The sequence below is a fragment of the Triturus cristatus genome, chromosome 4_1, assembly GCF_964204655.1.
Source record: "Triturus cristatus chromosome 4_1, aTriCri1.1, whole genome shotgun sequence".
NCBI lineage: Eukaryota > Metazoa > Chordata > Amphibia > Caudata > Salamandridae > Triturus > Triturus cristatus.
In genome coordinates, this window is record NC_140585.1 from 465,041,064 (window position 1) to 465,061,619 (window position 20,556).

The 20,556-nt window shown below is 44.1% G+C and overlaps 1 protein-coding gene across 1 annotated transcript in view; it reads right to left on the reverse strand.

Annotated features, from left to right (window-relative positions):
* The window catches only part of SLC15A5 (solute carrier family 15 member 5), a 374,719-nt gene that overhangs the window by 185,022 nt on the left and 169,141 nt on the right, over positions 1–20,556 (reverse strand). The gene's annotated exons all lie outside the window — the stretch shown is intronic.

Sequence of the window (20,556 nt, forward strand, 5' to 3'; positions counted from 1 at the left end):
AGGAAAGCATGAATACTGTTATCTTCCTGCTTCTGAACATCACCCTTGCGAAGACAGCAATGTCTTTTACAGCGAGAGCAATATTCAGAAAGGGGTTTTTTATGTTGAGCAATATTTCAATATGTCATAAAGGAGATTACAAAATAATCAAATAATAAAACTAGTAATATGCAATAGCATGTATTTTAAGCAGCACTGAGTACTTGGTCCTTCACTTTTGGTGGTTTTGTAGGACTATAAGGTCCAGTTTTTATCAATGAACTCATACAGAAGTACTCATAATGTGGAAGCAGAGCTCCGAGGAGATCAAGATGGAAACTGCCAGCTGAAGCTCTGACACGACACTGGTGCTTCCTGACCCCTTCTTTGCACCAGGGACCACTGGCAATCCAGGAGGAGTTGTGGGGTCAGCAGGGAACCCAAGACAACCTGGAAGACCCAGGCCTGACTGCATGGGGGAAGTGGGAGCAGGATGCTCTCGGCTTCATCCCTCTGTGTAGACCCACCTGACCCTGGGCCCACAATACAGCCGCGTGGCCTGCGTATGGAGCAGGAGGGGTCCTTCCCTACCTAAAGCTACAGGACACCGTTTTTTACCCTGATCTATGGGGGGAATCCTATCTTCTACGCCACCAGGGACACCATCATTTGTTGTCATCTGCCGAGGAGCCTGTGAGGAGGCCTTGGTGCCTGCATTGTCATCCTGTATGCCAGCAGTAGAGACGCTAGAATGGTGGAGAGCAGATGAGACATTCAGACACCTGAGGTCAGGCTCGGGCCTGGAAGGTATTGGATGGTGATGGAGGGGCTGGTGCAGTTGGGGAGGGAAGCCCCGCCTCCTGTCCCTGCGAGTTTGACTCTCTCTAAGGAGACTGGGGAACTATCTGCCCTTGGGAGTGAGACCACCAGTCACCCGTACACCGCATATCCTGTACAAACATTCCCACTGTGTGTATCTATGCAGGTCTGTGTCCTGCACTGCCTCCCTTCCTCCTGCCGTCTTCTTCACCAGACTTAAGAAGCGCTGAACAACATACTTCTCAACTACCACTGAAGCAGAGCCCACAGCCAGGTGGGCTTGGTTTGTCCCAAGCCTTCTTGGATCTTAGCTGGGATCCCACCTGATGAGGGAGGGGAATGGGCTGTCAAACTGCCTTGGGGACATATTACGAAGACCACACATCGCCTGCCTTCCTCCATGTCACAAAAAAACCCAGCGTTGCACCAACTTCTCCTCTCGGAGGCAGTAGTGTGCTCTAAACCAATTAAGACCTCATACCCAGGCCCCCTGTCCAGCCCAGCCATGTAGTCACTCTTCAAAGAAATCATGACCATAGGCCACTCCCTCACAGAAATGGACACAAAGATGACTAACCTCACATGGGAGGTAAAATCCATGCAACAGGAGGTATCCACGTTCCAGAACAGGACGGATATGATACACCAGCAATTGGATGAGGGGCCCCTGACTGGAGAGGAGACATAAAGGTTCTGAGCCACAAGATCCCAGACCTTGAAGACAGGTTGCACTGTGCCAATCTTTGCATTTATGGTGTACCAGAGGATGCGGAAAAAGGAGATCTGCTACGATTAATGGGGATTTGATGCCCAAGCTACTAGATCTTTCCTTTAATTAATCTCTGGAATTCCAGAGAGTGTACCCCATCAGGACCTATTCATCAACCTCATTATCCTCACCCCAACCAATTATAGCCTATGACACTGGGGCCTTACGTATGACCTCTTGGACGCAGCACAAATGATTTTGACCATGGGTTGGAAGACCAAGGACTTTTTTTGACATATACTAACTGGGAGCCTTTCTGTACACTCTTGAAGAATCCAATACGGACACTGTCCCATCGACCACAGTGTTATTGACTACAGAGAAGGAGAACAATTCTACTTCTGCATAACCATGGAGAAATCAGTTACAGTTTCACCATCAGCTGGATCTGCCCTGACAAGTATCAACATGGCTGGGACTCAGCCAAATGGGGAAGGCACTTCATATAGATAGTAGCAAATCGAGGTCACACTTCAAGGCAATGTCAGAGAAGGTTCCGGCAGCGAAAGGATAAGGCTGACATCAGTTGGGCTGCTCAACACAGTGTTGTATAGTCTTAGTGATGTTTTGGTTCTTCCAGATAAGTTACTTTGAGTTTTCCCTTATCCTGTTTGTACACTCATCCGAACACCCCACTCAATAGGCTCACTCTTCCACCACTCACACTTTGTGCTTTAGATGGTAGCTATAGGTATTCAGAGTGGTTGGAATAGTCAGGTATGTAACCTAGTCTACCACCATTTACGGCTCCTGTGAGGGCCCCAGGGAGGCTCCCTACCTCTCCTCCTCTTCCCTGGTTTACAGCCCACACTCATGCTGAGAATTCCCAGGAGACCACCTTCCCTGTTTCTCCCCCCTCTCTCATGGATATTACTGGTTTGGCCTCATGCATGTGAATGGTTGCCATGTTCCCAGGATGAGAGAAGCATGCTGACTGGTGCAGGAGTTAGCTCCACACTCAAAGGCTTTAGTTCCTTTCTGGTCCCCACATATCCCAACCCTTCTCTCCTCCCTGCTTTCTAGGCAAGTGCACCTACCTCCTTCACCAAGGGTTATCAGGGGCTTCTCCCTCCTCCAGATATCCACTGACCCTTGCATCTCGATCTCGGCATGCCCTGCCATAGGACTCAGACAGCTGACCTTGCACAAGCTGAGCAGAGCTAAGCCCCACTGGCCCCTCAACATACATGACAGCAGTTACACTAGTGTGTTATACGCAGATAGTCGCGGAAGATGGTCTTTCCTGCCTGGCTCGGACCCTCACCCCTCAGGCCACAACACACAGACCTTGAGCCATAACACTAGGACCTTAATCTCCCATATTTAAACCACTCTCAATTGCTTCCTGGGATGTCAATGGCATGACCCATGTTATTAAACGTAACATTACCTACACATGAAGAGGGCTGGAAAAGCACTGATGCAGGAGATCATCTGTCTCCAGAGGAGTTGTTTAAACTCAAAAGGCAATCAGTAGGTATGTAGTGTAGTAATCTTGATTGGCCATGGGCTGCCTTGCGAAGCCTCAAATCATGGACGGATGGGGAAGGCAGATAGGTCTTCACCAAATTATGCATTCAGGACAAAATCACTGTGGTTGGTTCAATACATGCACCTAAAACACACTTCCTGGCTCACATGTCCCAAATTTTTAACAAGATTTGGTCATACTCCTGTTCTTCTTGGCGGTGACTGGAATCTGGCACCAGATCTCGTCTGGCATAGGATTGGAAAGCTGTACCCCTCCTACGGAGTGAATAGAACCCTTCTGCAAGACCTGCTACATTGCAAGGATAGGGACTATACATTCTTGTTCTGACCCAACGGCACCCAATCCCACATTGTTTACTTTTGCCTTCATGGTCAGCTGCTTCCAGATCTGACTGGATATAGCATCCTGGAGGTCACAGTTTCGGACCACAGCCCAGCCCGATTGGACTTGGATGTGGGCTTTTTGACTCCTTCTTTGCCCAGGAGGTAGAAGGAGGCCTTCGCATACAAACACCCTGACCAACAAAAACAACTCCAGCAGCATATTTGCTCTTACCTCAGGGTCTATGGTGGCTCTGTGACCTCCCACAAAATGCTGTGGGTGGCTGGGAAGGCAGCCATTAGGGGACTGCTGATGATTGACTCTGCTCTTGCGAAACGCAAAGTTTGCGCAGACCTGGCATCCCTGGTATCAGAGTTCCAAAACCTCACCTCCAGATTCTCTACATTTCTGACCACTGCACACCTGAGGGAACTAGAGTTAGCACAAAAGCACTTTAATACGTTCTTCACAAAAAGTGCTAGAAAAGCCATCATGATGGCCATTTGTGATGCATCGTCCATTCATTATGCAAATAGTACATTGTTGTCCCACAACCTTGACATAACTAACCACTTTGCAGAATACTATGCCTCCCAATATACAGAGGATTCTGACGCTACAACAGCACAAATTGACATGTTCCTGGCTCTACTGGAAATCCCCACCTTTGATTATGAGTGTTGGGTGCTACTGGCAGGTACTTTCACTGATGACGAGGTAGCAGAGGCTATTTTGGCCCTAACAACGCGCAATTCTCCTGGGAAAGATGCTTACCCCAAGATTTCTACAAAACTGGCAGACCCCTCTTGATGCCCACTTCCGATGAGGGCTTATCAGGAGGCGTCAGTGACGGTTTGTTGTGGACATTGTCTAATACGACTGCTATTACCTTACCCCCAAAGGAGAAAAAGACCCACTGGAGTGTGTGAGTTATCGCCCAATATCTTTGATAAATGTGGACATCAAAATCAAGGTAAAGATGCTGGCAAATTGATAAGGGAGAGTTATACCTCAATTGATTCACCAGACATTGCTGTGTGACTTTACAACGCATGCCTTTACCACACATGCCCTTACCACGAGTCCTTTGCCACGCAATGCCTTTACCACGGAAGACTTTATCATGCATATGCCTTTCCCATGCATGCCTATCCAAGAAAAATGTAGGTATATATAGGTAAGTGAAACTCCTTATGTGTATATATACACACACACACATATTTATATATATGTGTGTGTCTCTCTCTCTACATATACAATTATGTATATATATAAAAATATATGTATTCCCTTATCGAGCCATTCCTCTAAAAACACAGTTACCACCCAATATCCCTACCCGTCCCTAAACCCTAAAAACACATTTACCACCTAGTACCCTTATCCACCCCTGAACCCTAAAAACACCCTTACCACCCAATATACCCTACCCACCCTTACACCCTAAAAACACCCTTACCACCCAATACCTTAACCCACCCCTAAACCCTAAAAATACCCTTGCCATCCAATACCTTTACCCACCCATAAACCCTAAAAACGTCCTTACCACCCAATAGCCTTATCTACTCCTAAACACACCCTTAGCACCCAATATCCCTGCCCACCCCTAAACCCTAAAAATACCCTTACCAACCTTTACCCCAACTCACTTACCAGATATGCACTTACATTTTTGTTGTAAAGGCATGCATGGTAAAGGCATGTGCGTGGTAAAGACTTGCGTGGTAAAGGCATTGCATGGTAAAGGATGCGACGTAAAGGTATTGCGTGATAAAGACTGTGTGGTAAAGGTTGTTTCACACCAGATGCAGGTGGGGTTTGCACCAGGCCGCAGCTCTTAAAATCACTTGCGCTCCTTGGCCCACGTGCTTTGGCAAGGTGAGGAGGATGTAATTAAAAGATGTCCTAAAAAATAATAAGCAAATGTTGCAAAGAAGTACTCCTTATATTGATATCAAAAATATTAAAGACCATGGTGATCTTACTGACGTCAGAACTTACTACCCTCAGGTTTGCCAAACATAATTATTTTATTGGCATTTTCGCATAATACCAATACACATTTACAGTTATATCTACTAACATATATCTCTTCTCTTCAGGTCCTTGTATTTGTATATCTATATCTTGATATTTTTAATCCTAAAATGTTCATTCTTATACATGTATGTTTCAGGTTATTATGCCAGTTTAACAATAACCAAACAATATTCCCCCCACCCCATATCTTGGACATTAATCTCTTAAAGCTTCCTCAGTGTGTGCCCTCAATTCTAAAAAGGTGTGACTCACACTCTACTAGAATATTATTTCAAATCTGACAATAATTAGAACGTAGCTGTCAGCAATGAGTCTGGGTAAGGGTTTTTGTATTTACTTATAGGACAGACTCATTCATTCGCTCTTTGCTCTGCAGCCCGAGGAGTATCGGTTTTGCATTTAGAAGAACTACGCAATTAAAACTCGTAAAATGCTTAATAAAGTATAATCAGTATTGGTAATCCTCTTTAGTTGTCTGTACCATTAAGTGTTTCCTTCTAATATTTTTCACTTGATAAAATTGCAGCTACGCGCCTTTAATTAATGGAATCCTGTTGTGAGGGAAAAGCTAATCATCTCCTAACAAGGCATTTACAGCCGGGTTTAAGATGGAAGCTCACATTTCCAGCAATTATTATGATGCCACCGCACAGTTTACACTTGTGTTTTTTCAACAAATCATTCTGTAATTAATCAGGTATGTTTTCGAACAGCAACTAATCTATTCTATGTTTGACAGCATTAAGCGCAATATTATTTAAAAAAATGTCGAAACAAATTGTGGATTAGTTGAACAACTTTTATATGAAATATATTTTTTTGTGTCAAAGATGGCTTGGCACAGATCCAGACATTGGAACCCCTGCAACGTTGCAAACGTTTTTAGGAGTAAGCGGAGTGATGTAACACATGTGTTCCAAATGGAATAGATTGTGTGCTGTGTGCTCCCAGGTTGTTACTGTGCACTTAAATGAGAACTAGCGGATCATTTGTAATGTGTTACTTTAGAGGAGATCCGCTGAATTGCCATAGCTGATTTAATTACTCAGGAAATACGGTACCACATGAAATAGGTGTCATTGACAGTATGACGTTTAGATGTTTTCTTTTTCTCAAAATGAGGAGCCTGGTTAATGGTTCATGGGACTTCTTCATTGAATCTCGTTCGTTGACTTCAGCCACTGATACATCCTTTTCCCTTGTACTCAGTGAAGGCCCTTGACGCCCCATACACAGGGGAACCTGAATGAACCCCAGGTGTCGCCTGACTATCTCTGCTACCTTCAGTTCCGAGTTGCCAAATAGGTAAAGTAAGCGGCAGCCTATGTGCCCCAATCAGCCGCGGTCGGTAGTAGGAGTAACTGCAGGGCGGTGACGTGGGGAGGGGGAGGGGCAGGGTGGGGGGTAGTAAACTATGGATTACGGAGGTTTACAGGTAAATTAACATATAAATTAATAAAAACGAATTTCGTTGCGTGCATAGCAATCCTTTTAGGGGCTCCGCGACAACAGATCAAAATAATATTGATTTGATCTTGAAGAAAATTACAATTAAGCTTTCTTAAACAGTTTAGTGTTTAGTTTTGTATAATAAAATTGGTTTATTAAAATTGTTGGATGGGGAAATTAAAAACATATTAGGAGATCATTTGCGAATGGGGCCCCGAAATCTCAACTGCCTAGTGACCTCCACAGGGTTTAATCACACACTGGCTACCTTCCACATGTTCTCCGCTCTTATCGCTCAGAGCTACATAGGGACCAAAAGTAGGCCCAGACACCCAGAAAGACGCCCTAGGGCTGGGATGGAAGTAGGCACACCACATGCTGCGCATGCTCGGGCTGGCTCATTTTCATTTATGCAGAATGAGAACAGGCCGGCCAACAGTCTGCGCTAGGTTGGGGAAGTACTGCTAGAGCCTCCCGAGCATCAAGCATTGGCAAAAGTGTGGGGAAATCGGCCCACCTTCCCAATCCTACTGCTCACCTACCCAATCCCCTTTCGCCTGCTTTATTGGCTAATACTCTAGATTTTCTGCTTGTTTGAATAAAATTAACTTTCTGCCCACACTCTGGGGCTGCTTTATTAACATTTGACTCGCTGCGCTCTGCTGCATCACATGGAGAGGGTAGGAATTTGCCATAACTACCAAGTAATGGCGCATTCCTGCTCTCCCTGTGCACTGGTGCACTAGTGGCTGCCAAGTGCCAACTCAGGCAGTGTTGTTTATGTGCAGGAAGGCACACCTTCTTGCACAAAAAAAAACATCTGAGGCTTTTTCCTCTTTCAGTGTGTGTTGCAGAATGCGGCACATGTAGAAAGAGTTGAAAACGAGGAGAAATAAACATATTCCTCCTAGTTACACTTCCCTTGGGAAGGCACAGAATTTTAATGCATTCCCCAGTTTACTATTGTTAGTAAACCTGGGAATTGGGAATGTGCCAAAAACATGGGCGGATGCATGGGAACACCCATGCTCCCCCATGGAACACCTTCCCAGGGCAGAGTATCGCAAGTAAGCAACTTGTGCTGCCTCGGGTTACCCGAGGTTTACTTTGCAGTGCAGAGCCATGCAAGGCTGGTCTGTGTGCCACAGCAAATCTCACTTAAGGACTTACTTTGCCCTTGTGTTACCTTGCATGACGCAAGGCAATTCAAGACCTTAGTAAATCTGGGCCTCTATCTCTGGTTCTTCTCACACCATAAGTCTATGGCCTTACCCCTGCTTGATTCCTGTTTTCCATCTTCCATCGCCCACTTGTACCACTGCTGCTGTTGCTTCTTCTGTTCTTCCGGTTACTTCCGTCTCATTTCCCTAATGGCAATTCACTCTCCTCTCCTTTAACCCAAAACCTACTCTTCTACCATCCACTTCCACCCGCTTTCGTTTCTCCATCCTTCAAGTTACCTGCACTCCCATCTTCCTCTTACTTCTCTTGCTGAAATGCCTAGGAAGATTCCTATGGATGTGAAATGAGATCGGCATCCAATAAAGCAGGTTGATTTTGCCAAATTCCTTTGGAAGGCCAAAAGTACTATGAATTATTTAGCACTTGCTCTGTAGTCAATGTTTTTGGCTCAACAAAATAAGAGAGTTGGGAAAATGGGATAACGTTTGCCTTCTTATGAACTTTTATGCAATTTATTTTTTTCTGTTTAGTGTTACCTATGAATCACCAGCAGTAACCTTACACCTCTTCTATTACTAGGTCCATTTGTATCACATTTCTCTTCTGTGTTTTTGTTCTTTCATTAAAAAAAACACCGTGCAGTGTATTCTAAAAATAAATCCAACTAGTCCTGATAGTCCTAAAATACAGGTTCACTAATATTATCTCACATTGTGGTTCTTCATCTCAGTGTTTGGGCTCCACTGTTTGATATGAAGGCTGCATTTTGTTTGTTCCATCGCTGTTCATTACTTTGTTGGTCACTATCGATTCAATGGGAGCATGCAGTCTCTATTCTGTGCTTAACGCGAACATTATGCTTGAAGGACTCCAAGCAGTATTGCAGACCACTAGATCAAGGCAGGAATGCTTGACAAGCTGAGACCTTCAGCTGAGAAAGAGGCAATATGCCCAAATGTCGCTAACATCTATTCAACCAAAAAAGGATAAGCAAATGCATCTAAAGACCGGACTAATCTTACGACAATTCATGAATGAGTTCTTTGATGGTTACAACAATAGCAAGCATTGGCAATGTCAATAGGTCTGGCTTTAACGGAATGTTGATTGGTATTGTGAAGCATTACAGGTAAATCACAATGTGTTAGATATGCAGTTGTGTGGAAGTAAAGAACTGTACAGAATTATTTGTGGAGGCTAAAAGGACCGGTGCCAGTTGCACTGTCGAGTCATACCTAAAAATCCATGTAGGTTGATGACTGCACTCCTCCCATCTGTGCTGCTGCCTGACAAAAACAACTTCAATTATCTAGTTATCTAACACACTTTAATAGCATTCCAATGCCATGTGTGTGTCCCTGAAAGTTCAAGTTCAGACAGCCAGATAAATAAATTGTCACAGTATCGTGGAGGGCAAATATTTTTAGGTGGAAGCGCACAACGTCTGTCCAAACAAAACATGTATTCCTGGCTATCAACAGTTGGGTGGACGCAAAGTACTTTTCTAGTGCACCTCTTCCACTATTGCGAGCACCACCAAAGCATGGCAGAGACTCTGCCATAAAGTGGGAAATGCATTATATATTCCCCTATTGCCACTTGAATATCACCCCCTTCTGCCTATTACGCATGAGCCTCTCGGGAGGTGCCACCTCAAAAACAGAGGGCTTCTTCATTGGGTCGATCTATATCACAATGGTCGCTTTCTCACACAGGCAGACTATATAGGCAACACCCCCGCCTCTCCTTTGGAAATCTTCACATAACTTAGGTTGCATTGTAGCTCCAAAGCAGCTATTATAGACTTTACGGCTGAACCACCTCCCTTCATCACACTCCACAACATGCTTCAGGCTACTGGTACTAAATGCCTGGTATCGTCTCTTTAATGTTTCACACAGACTGAGTCGTCTGGACCCTGGGGACTGGCTCGTCCATATTGGGAGACAGATCTAGGGCATGTGCTCTCGGATGAACAATGGAGCTACTGATGTGCACAAACTGGTCACATTTCTTCTAGCAGTAGAATTATACATTATACGTTCTACAGAGGGCGTATTACACTCCAGTTCTGCTTCACAGGTTTGACATCTGATCTGATGAACAATGTGCCTGGTGTGGGTGGCATGGCATAGACTGTATACATCTAGCTTGGGATTATGGTCTGAAACTTGCCTATTGGATCCAGGTGACGTCCACAGTTTCCCTCATGGTGAGGAAATATGAATTTTGTGATCAGTTATGTCCCCTATCGTAGACCCCAACGGCTCCATGTGCATGCTATAAGTACATGTATGTTCCCTCCTGCTCCAGTTTTGAAGACGCAAATATATGTGTGTCCACCGTCAACATGTCCTCTTTCAGATCCGCCATGAATGGGTCAGATATTCCATTCCTAAGTATGAAAGGCCACCGACTTTATATGGTTCACTTTCCACATTTTACAGATTCAGGCGAGTAGGCCCGAATTCTGTCATCAAGCCTTTTCCTGCCTTCTGCCTCTGAAAGCTCCAGTCTGAGCCCGCATCTGTGACCATGAACTTTGTCTTACTCCCTGCGCGGCTAACGGTGCCTGATCCAGCCTGTCGCCTGCCAAAAACTGTATTTCACCTTCGAGATTATCTCCTTCGCTCCTCATCCGATGCATTCCTGTCTAGTAGTTTAGGTAAACATTCTTCCAGCTCCCGTGCAAAGGGCCAGGCCTCGCTGCCCTCATGCCAATAATTCATAGCCCCGTTACCATGGAATATTCCTACCCCCTCGCATCTAGTGTAGACACTCAGACGCTTGTACACGCACTAACAGTCAGTATAGTCAGTATAGAATAAGATTCTATCCTAAGAGACCTCTCTTTTTGGATAACACAGTTCTTTAAACACAGGATATTAGATATGATTTGGGATTAGGTTGACATAACCCCAGACTTCTGTCTCCACATGTAGAGCTAAATGTCAAGTCCCCTTCACCCTCTAGTTGCACGTCAATCACACGTCATGCGGCTGCGCGCGCATCTCTGCCAACTATTTCTGCTGACATTGCAGGATTCTCTTATGGATCCACCCACTTATGACATCATGTATGATGACGTTTATTAAATTACGCCCTCTATTAGTTACGTATGCACCTTTTATCAGCTGTTACGCCTCTTGCATCTGTTTCACTGTAATGTATTTTCTATAAAACTGCCTATCTGTCAATAATATATGTTCCTTCCTTCCTGAACTTTCGTGGTGATGGAATAGAAGGCCCACAATTCGAATTGTCTTCCTTTGTATAGGAATAAAGCATTTTAAAACCTCTAATACCACGGATTCTGCCTCTTATATTTACTGAGTTATTCTTGATAGACTTTACCGCATAAAAAATAGTACCGGTAACGAAATATTTACCACATAAATTGGCGCCCGAATAGGGACACTTTCTCATCTCACGCGCCGGCGGTGCGTTGCAGGCCCGGTCTCCTGCCACAGCTGAACGGACAACAAAAACGCGTATCTACAGGATTTCCTGTGTCTCCTTCCGGCCAAGCGGGGACGACTGAGGCTGCGATCAACACCCAGACGAGGCGGTGAGAAGTGCGAAGTATCCCGACCAGAGCCTAGCTGAGAGAGCAAGATCCGAGGTATACAGAGACCCGCCAGGTTCCGAAGTTCCGAGTCCAGTCGAGTCGAATCCAGTCCGGTCCAGTTTCAAGTTCCGTTCCGAGGCCTTCCGTTCCGAGCTACCCGGTGAGTACCATTACCGGGGAGGCATTTAACGTGCACATAGTCTGTGCCGGTCAAGACGGGTTTGGGTACTGTTTTAGCAGTGTATCTGTACTGTTTAGCAGTATATATAGTATGTCTTGCATATAAATAAGTATTATCTAGTGTCAGTATAATGTCAGTAACTAGTTTTCTATTAGTTATCATTGTTCGTAAAACTGTTAAGTGTTAAATGTTTTAAAATACGTTCTATATACTGTGGTGTGAATGACTGTTCATTATTGTGTTTTTTGTACAAAGTGTGTTCTAGTAATAAGGTCTAAAAATGCCGCTCTTTGCGAAACTAAGACAGATCAAAACTAGAAAAGGTGTACTCGAAGAAGCTGTTCCCATCCCACCTAGGGACACTCCAGGGTACTTTATGTATCATAAGCATGGCCTAGATGCCGTATTGTTTCTCGATTTATGGGTGGATTACACCAAAGAATTACCAGAGAGTCAGAGATGGCCCGCAGCGGGGACCTGGGATGCAGATTGCATCATGAGAGTAGAAGAAGAATTATGGAAAAAGAAAGCCAGACAGTCACAGAAAGATGCCATTGAATTATGGCGTAAAGAATCATATAGACGTACAGAAAAAGCACTCAGACAGGAAGATAAGGGTAAGGAGAATTCAAATAAAGTCCGAGAAAATCTGTTAATTGAGGAAGGTACCCGAATAAAATCAGAACAAGTAGATAGACAAATAAACGCCCTTATGAATGGTATGTATCCACTTCTGGCCGAAGGGTTACCTAAGGCTACTCCGGAAATACCACAAGACTTGCCAACTCCATTGTTTCCGATAAAAGCACATCCCAAGGGACATCCCAGAACCGCAGAAGATGTTTTCCTTTCCCGCTATTTAGATGACGCAGCTCCCGAGTATGCTAATACCGCACCACATAGACTGCTTGCCGATGATGCTCATCGCCAAGAACATTCGTCTGTACCTCCGCAACAACACGCTTCGACACACATTCCGACAAGCACATCTGTTTCTACAGCTTTTCCCGCAACGACGGTTGCTGTCTCACCCTCAACAAATCCTTTCACGTCCAGCACCCCAGACGGTGCTACAGGAGGTACGACAGACATTTTTTCTACGCCACCCAGAGGAAATAAATTTTCCCTTAGAGAATTAGCACACCAACGTACGCCTAAACTAGCAACTCCTGACATGCTTAAGGAACTTCTAGTAGATTGTAGATATGATCCTGTGCCCGGTAAACGGGACGAAATGCTGCTGTCATCATTACGTATTAGACGAGCTGCAATATATTTAACGAAGTTACCAGGAATGAATACACATTTAGAAAATATATATCACTTTGTCCAGTCAGGGCGAGGTCCTGAAAGTATTAGCAGAGCCATGGAGTACCAGAAAGCGGAGGTACAGGGACAACTGTTACGTTTCCTCATAAACTGTGTAATTAGAAATCAAGACCGGCCTGGGGTAAATCCGGAAGAAATGCAAACACTTGTCACTTGGGGTCGGAATATATCAGAAGGAAGACATGATAAACAGTTATGTATAGTAGCTATGTACCGAAAGATCCGCAAAGAGGTAGAACGAATACACGAAGAAAGATTAGAGGTAGACGCCGCTGACCTAAACAGAGAGGAGGAGGAGCAAGAATCAGAGCAAGTAGACACGATAGCTTATGTAGGTAAAGGAAGACCCCATAATAATACCAGAGGTTTTAACGACCCAATACGTCCAATACGTCCAGAATATAATAGACATCTTCCAAACACTATGCTAAATACAAAATCCCCTGAACACCTATTCCAAGCCGCTGATAAATTACTCCGAGATCGAAGGGGGTACCACGTGCTCGATTCCATGGACGAACAAGAATTAGCCAGGTCAGCAGTACAATGGGCTGACAGTCCCGGCGAATACAATGATGATGTACTTGCACACACGTTTCTGAATCTAGACCCATATGAACAGCGTTTAGCTAGTATATACATGATTCAACACCTCCTTATATTATATAAAAGCCAACACTCTGATCCAGGACCCTTACCTGACATATTGACAGAACTACTCACCAACATATGGAGAGGGTCAGGTACTGATTTGATTAAGGAAATACTAGAATCCCGAAACCAATATTTAAATTTCGTATGCCCAGAACACGTTCCAGTTCCCATAATGGGAAGAAAAATGTATCACATAGATAGACAGAACCCGTTACGCGAAGTGCACCCGATCAGAGGTGCCGGCGATAATTTCACACGTGTGTTTGTATACACGCCTATAACTAAACTGGAATTATTAGAAATGAAGAAAGTAGTACCCAGTCATGACAAAGATCCAGCAGGTTTCCACCGTGAGATAAAAGACATGTTACTCATGGGAGAGTATACCTACCCCGATATTATGAAAATATTAAAAGTCCTGTTACCAGGAGGTGTTTATGAAAAACTCAAAGAAAAAGAATGGGAGGTAGGAGACCAAAAGATAGATTGGACAGCATTGGAAAACGAAGAAAAGGCCCGAGCTGCAGGAGCAGGGCTTGGGGATAAGACTACAGCACTAGCAGGATTACTAATACAGGTACTGCCACGTTTATTAACTACGAAAAAGGAAGACTGGGGTGCAATCTCAGCCTGTAAACAAAAACCAGATGAAGACACCAGTGATTTCTATTCCCGATTTGAAAAATGTTTTAGTATAAATAGTGGCATAAAAGCCAGTAGTGAGTCATATCCACATCTGTTTGTGACAAAATTAGTTGAAAATTCTCTGCTACAAGTCAAGAATAGAGTATTGAAATTTGAAAGTACCTGGCAAGGTAATACCCCATCACAGATGCTACAGATGTTACAATATCATCACAATAGAATTAGAGAAGAACAAGAACACGAACAAAGACGTATGAAAGATACGAAAATGAAAATGCTTGTTGCACAGTCAGTTCCAGCTGATAGTCATCAAAAGGGTGATTCCGCAAATCCTGCAAAAGGGACATGCAACTATTGTAAACAACCAGGTCATTATATACACGATTGTCCAGTCCTGAAACATAATATAGCCACAGGTAGAACACATGAGAGACCACGTCCACCTAGACAGGATCAGAATCAACAACAGACGCCTCAGCAGGCACAATCTAGGTTAGCTCCGCAACAATTAGCTCCGCAGCAGGCAGCTCCACAACAGATCGTAGCACCACCACAAACGCAGCCTATTGCTGCAACACAAGCGACAACACAACAGATGTATCAGTATGCACAAGCAGATTATCCCGATTATCAGCGATACTCATGAGATAGCCTAGAGAGGGAAGTTGGCTTACCCCTTATTGAGGTTCCTGTAGACCAAGAGGGACCTTATGTACATAGTGAACTATTAGGGGAAGACAGAAAGTTTTTACTTGATACAGGGGCAAGCAGAACAACTATAAGACGCAGTGAAGTTCCAGGGGCACCCCTCTCAGGCTCACAGAATATTTCCCTTGGATTCTCAGGAAAACCTATAATTAATGACGTAACACAACCTCTTGCACTCACAGTAGGTCCATTAACACGTACAACAGATTTGTTGCTTACTAAATCATGTCCAGAAAACTTGTTAGGAATAAAAACATTGAAAGCTCTAGGAGCCATAATATGTTGTTCTCCGGAAGGAGTACGACTATTTTTACGTGACTTTAAAGGTCACTACGTATCCAGAGACATGGATCACCGACTGCAGAATTTACCTACACATTTATGGGCACAAGGCCCCACCGATGTTGGTTGCATGAACATTACACCATATCGAGTTACACTGAAATCAGGAATAGTACTACCACGAATACGACAATACAAGTTACCACCAGATGCTGTAGTGGCTTTACTGCAAATCATTGACGAGCTCATTACACAAGGAGTGGTTGTCGAAACTGACTCCAATGTATGTAATTCTCCGATAATTCCGATTCTTAAAAGAACGGATCCAAAAGCTCCACCAGTATATCGATTAGTTATTGATCTGCGCGAATTAAATAAATGCATTGTACCACAATACCCTGTGGTCCCAGATATCTCTTCATTACTCACAGCTATTGACTCAGAAGCAACGTTTTTCACTGTAATTGATCTCAAGAATGCTTTCTTTAGTGTCCCAATCGATCCGGAAAGTCAATATTTGTTCGGTTTTAGTTTAAATGGACGAAGTTTTAAATTCACACGCGCACCTCAAGGATTTACAGAAAGCCCCAGCATCTATAGCCAAGCACTGAAACGAGAACTTGACAGTATCCACATGCCAGTTAACACTGCCTTGCTTCAATATGTCGATGATCTGCTGATCACCGCTCGAAGCGAACCTGAATGTGAAAAAGCGTCACTGACGGTTCTGAAATTTCTGGCCGACAAGGGGCACAAGGTGTCCCCTTCTAAGCTGCAATTCTGTGTCCAGCGAGTTGTTTACCTTGGGCACTCGCTGTCCAAGGAGGGAAGGCAGCTTACATCCAACCGCATCCAGTTAATTGCTAACATGCCACCACCCAAGACACAAAAGGAGGTGCGGGCTTTTATAGGCCTCACTTCATACTGTAGGCAGTGGATCCCTCAATATGCATTTCTAGCAAAACCACTCATCCAGTTGACGACACAGGAGGCAGCCACATCGACTGTCCTCCCTTGGACTCCAGAACATACACACGCTTTTGAAAGCTTAAAGAAAGCTTTATGCCAAGCACCTGTCCTAGCAACACCATGTTACAGTAAACAGTTTACACTCTTCGTTACAGAACGCGAAGGTACTGCTTTGTCAGTACTCACTCAGGAACAAGCAGGATCACACAAACCATGTGCTTATTTCTCTAGTACATTAGATCCAGTAGCTCAGGCACTTCCAGCGTGCCTGAAATCAGTGGCAGCAACAGCTTTAGCAATCAGACAAAGCGATGCCATAGTGTTAGGACACCAACTGACAGTACAAGTACCACACGCAGTAGAGGTTCTCTTGAACCGCACACAAACACAACACTTGACTATAGCGAGACTCACCGGTTACGAACTGACATTATTTCAGCCACACATAGAAATCAGACGTTGCAATACGTTAAATCCTGCCACACTGTTACCAGTGAGCGGAACAGATCCATTGGCACATGATTGTGTCGAAGTCATTACTATCACGACGAAACCCAGACAAGACTTGACAGATATCCCTTTGACAGATCCAGACTTGACATTGTATGTAGATGGGTCATGTATGAGAACAAGTACAGGAGAGTTAGTGGCCGCTTACGCAGTCACAACAGACACTGAAGTCATTGAAACAAATTGTATTAACACTTTGTCAGCTCAAGCAGCAGAGCTCACCGCTCTGACACAAGCCTGTATTCAAGCCACAAATAAAAAAGTCAACATATACACAGATTCACGTTATGCATTCGGAGTCGTCCATGACTTCGGCGTACTGTGGCGAGAGAGAGGTTATTTAACTTCTCACGGTGCCCACATCCAACACGGACCCCTCATTCAAGCCCTATTAGACGCGATTCATCTACCTACTGCAATATCGATTATGAAATGCAAAGCCCACACAAAAGTTACCGATATCATTTCCCAGGGTAATGACCTAGCTGACAGAACAGCTAAACAGACTGCTCAGAATCAGACTCACACAACTGACGTGACAAAGACAATAGTTCCGACACCAACACATTGCATGACAGTTAAGGATCCCGCCCTTGATGTAATTGATATACAGACACACGCTACACCAGAAGAAATAAAGAAATGGACTGAATTAGGAGGGATCCAAACAGATCAAGGATGGATGACGAAGGAAAAATCTATATGGTTTCTTCCCGACTCAATGGTCCAAGTCATCATTAACACTATACATAGTCCAGCGCACCTAGGAGAAAAAGCTATGCTAGACAGCATTCAACACATTTGGTTCAACAAACATTTACGAGCCGCAGCGAAACAAAAAGTTCGTACCTGTATGATATGTTGTCAGTTTAATCCAGGTAAAAGCATCCCCGTAGAACAGGGTGGATTTCAAACTCCCGATCATGCTTTTGAAGTCCTCCAGATGGATTATATCCAGATGGAACGATGTCGAGGATTCAAATATGTTCTCGTAGTTGTCTGTGCTCTTTCCCGTTGGACAGAAGCATACCCGGTTTCAGATTACACTGCCCCGACTACTGCCAAACAGTTAGTTCGAGAATTCTTCCCACGGTACGGTTTACCACGTGTTGTCTATTCAGATAACGGCCAGCCGTTCTCATCCGAACTAATGAAACACGTTTCCCTTCTATTAGGCTATCAATGGAAATTTCACTGTGTCCGACATCCCGAGGCAGCAGGTCTCGTAGAACGCCATAATCAAACTCTGAAAATTAGATTGTCCAAAATATGTAGAGAAAAAGGAGTCGATTGGATAGTAGCCTTACCAGTTGCGCTCTTTTACATGAGAATGGTAGCACATTCTCGAACAGGGCTATCCCCGTATGAGGTGATCTTCGGTAGACCACCAAATATGTGGGGGACGCCTATACCTCGCAAAATCACTGACGTTGACTGTAATATGCTGACAGATTACCTGGCTTCCTTGATGTCTGCACTACAATCTTGTCGTTCACAGGTATCCGCAGCTTTTCCCGACAATACTGAGGCGAAGCCCCATGACGTGGTTCCTGGTGACCTGGTGCTGGTCAGGAACTTTGACCGGAAGACCCAACTGGATCCTAGGTGGAAGTCACCGAAGTTAGTTTTACTCACCACAAGGACAGCCGTGAAAATCGAAGGAAGAAAAGGGTGGTTGCACTCGAGTCATATCAAGAAATTTTATGGACTACCACCCAGTATAGAGACTCACCCCTGTATTCCCTCACAGACAGACTCAAAGCTCCCCTTGGTTGAGCAATCGAACTCAGAACTATATAAACTAAAATTGAGGTCCAGTAAGTCAGACAATTTGATTGTTTAAGTCCTCTCCAAGGTGAATCGGTTGAATTTGTTTCTGACATGTATCCTCTGGACCGGAATAGAGAAAGAAATAATCACATGCTGCTCAAGAAGCAAGCGTATTGTAAATCATTTTGTAGTCATTGTACAGTAACATTATTAATTTTGTTTTTTCTAAGTCTTCTGATCATCATTGTCAGCATACTATTGCACATGTATTTCCCTATTCCTAAGCGTGCTTATAATATAACTGCAGAACATTCTTTTAGTGAATTACCTCCACATGAATTGTCTTATAGATTTGCGCTGCGCAATAACACTTTCATTAGTATGTTACATCATTCCCATCAAACCAGCAATGCCACAAATTGTTGGATATGTGGCCAACTCCCTCCCTATCAGAACTATAAGGGAGTTTTGCCCCTCTTTCCCTATCCGTTCACACACAATGGCTCCTGTGGAGCATGGTTTAGTTTGAATAATTCCCTAGATTCGAATTACAACTGGGTATGGGGAAACCTGAACATAGTTTTGCTTAAAGTCTGCTACCCTAACAAGGAGGGACTTCCCAAAAGAACAGGAACTGATCTAGAAAATGAAGTATATGGATTAGGTAATTTTACACTTAACCTTATGATCCTGAACGTTGAATCTGAAGCTACACCAATCTTGCCCGCCATGTCAGTATTCCCAGTAAAAGGGGAATTATGTATCGGAAAGAATGGTTCCATACACATGGGCCATAGTAAATGCACCACTGTAATAAAATTCAGTGATCAAGGCAAGTCTACATTTAGAGCTTCTCGTCATTCCTACTTTATATGTGGCCAGACCGCATATATATGTCTACCTTTAGATTGGGATGGTACCTGTTACATAGCATTCCTTCTACCACCTGTTTTCCTAGCTCCTCCTGATTATCATAGAAATACCCATTTAGTACACAATAGACAGCAGAGAGATCTCCCAATTGTCGATTACACTGAAACAGCATGGGAGAAATACACAGATTTCAATAAAGGTTTCTTTCCCTATATAGGTACAGTCACTAATAGTAAGCTGATACGTAGATTAACCAGAACCCTTGAAGCAGTAGTGAATGAAACTATTTCCGCCTTAGGCAATTTAACAGAAGAGCAGTCTGCTATGCGGATTGTTGTGCTCCAAAATCGTCTTGTCCTTGACGTCATCCTGGCCGATAGGGGCGGAGCTTGTAGGGTCATCGGATCAAGTTGCTGCATTTTCATCCCAGAAAATTCGCCGTCAGTATATAAAGCCATAACTCGCCTTCATAAGATTGTAAGCCAGATACATCAGAGTCCAGGCACCTGGACTTGGTCCGGTTGGTTCTGGGGCGTGTTGTCAGCCTGGGGATGGAGAATGCTCTCCTTCCTAGGTATTGGCTTTCTCATACTATTCAGTTGCTGCTTATGTCTACAATGTGGGCCAGCGATTTGTGGTCTGTGTGCCACCTCGTGTATCCCACATCCAAGTATTCGTTCGAGATCCCGGAAGAAGAAAGAAGAACAAATGATGCTATATGAACAGATCGATGGATTGATGAAGATCGATATCTCCTAAGGGTCCGAAGGGGACAAGGAGGGAATGAGGAAATATGAATTTTGTGATCAGTTATGTCCCCTATCGTAGACCCCAACGGCTCTATGTGCATGCTATAAGTACATGTATGTTCCCTCCTGCTCCAGTTTTGAAGACGCAAATATATGTGTGTCCACCGTCAACATGTCCTCTTTCAGATCCGCCATGAATGGGTCAGATATTCCACTCCTAAGTATGAAAGGCCACCGACTTTATATGGTTCACTTTCCACATTT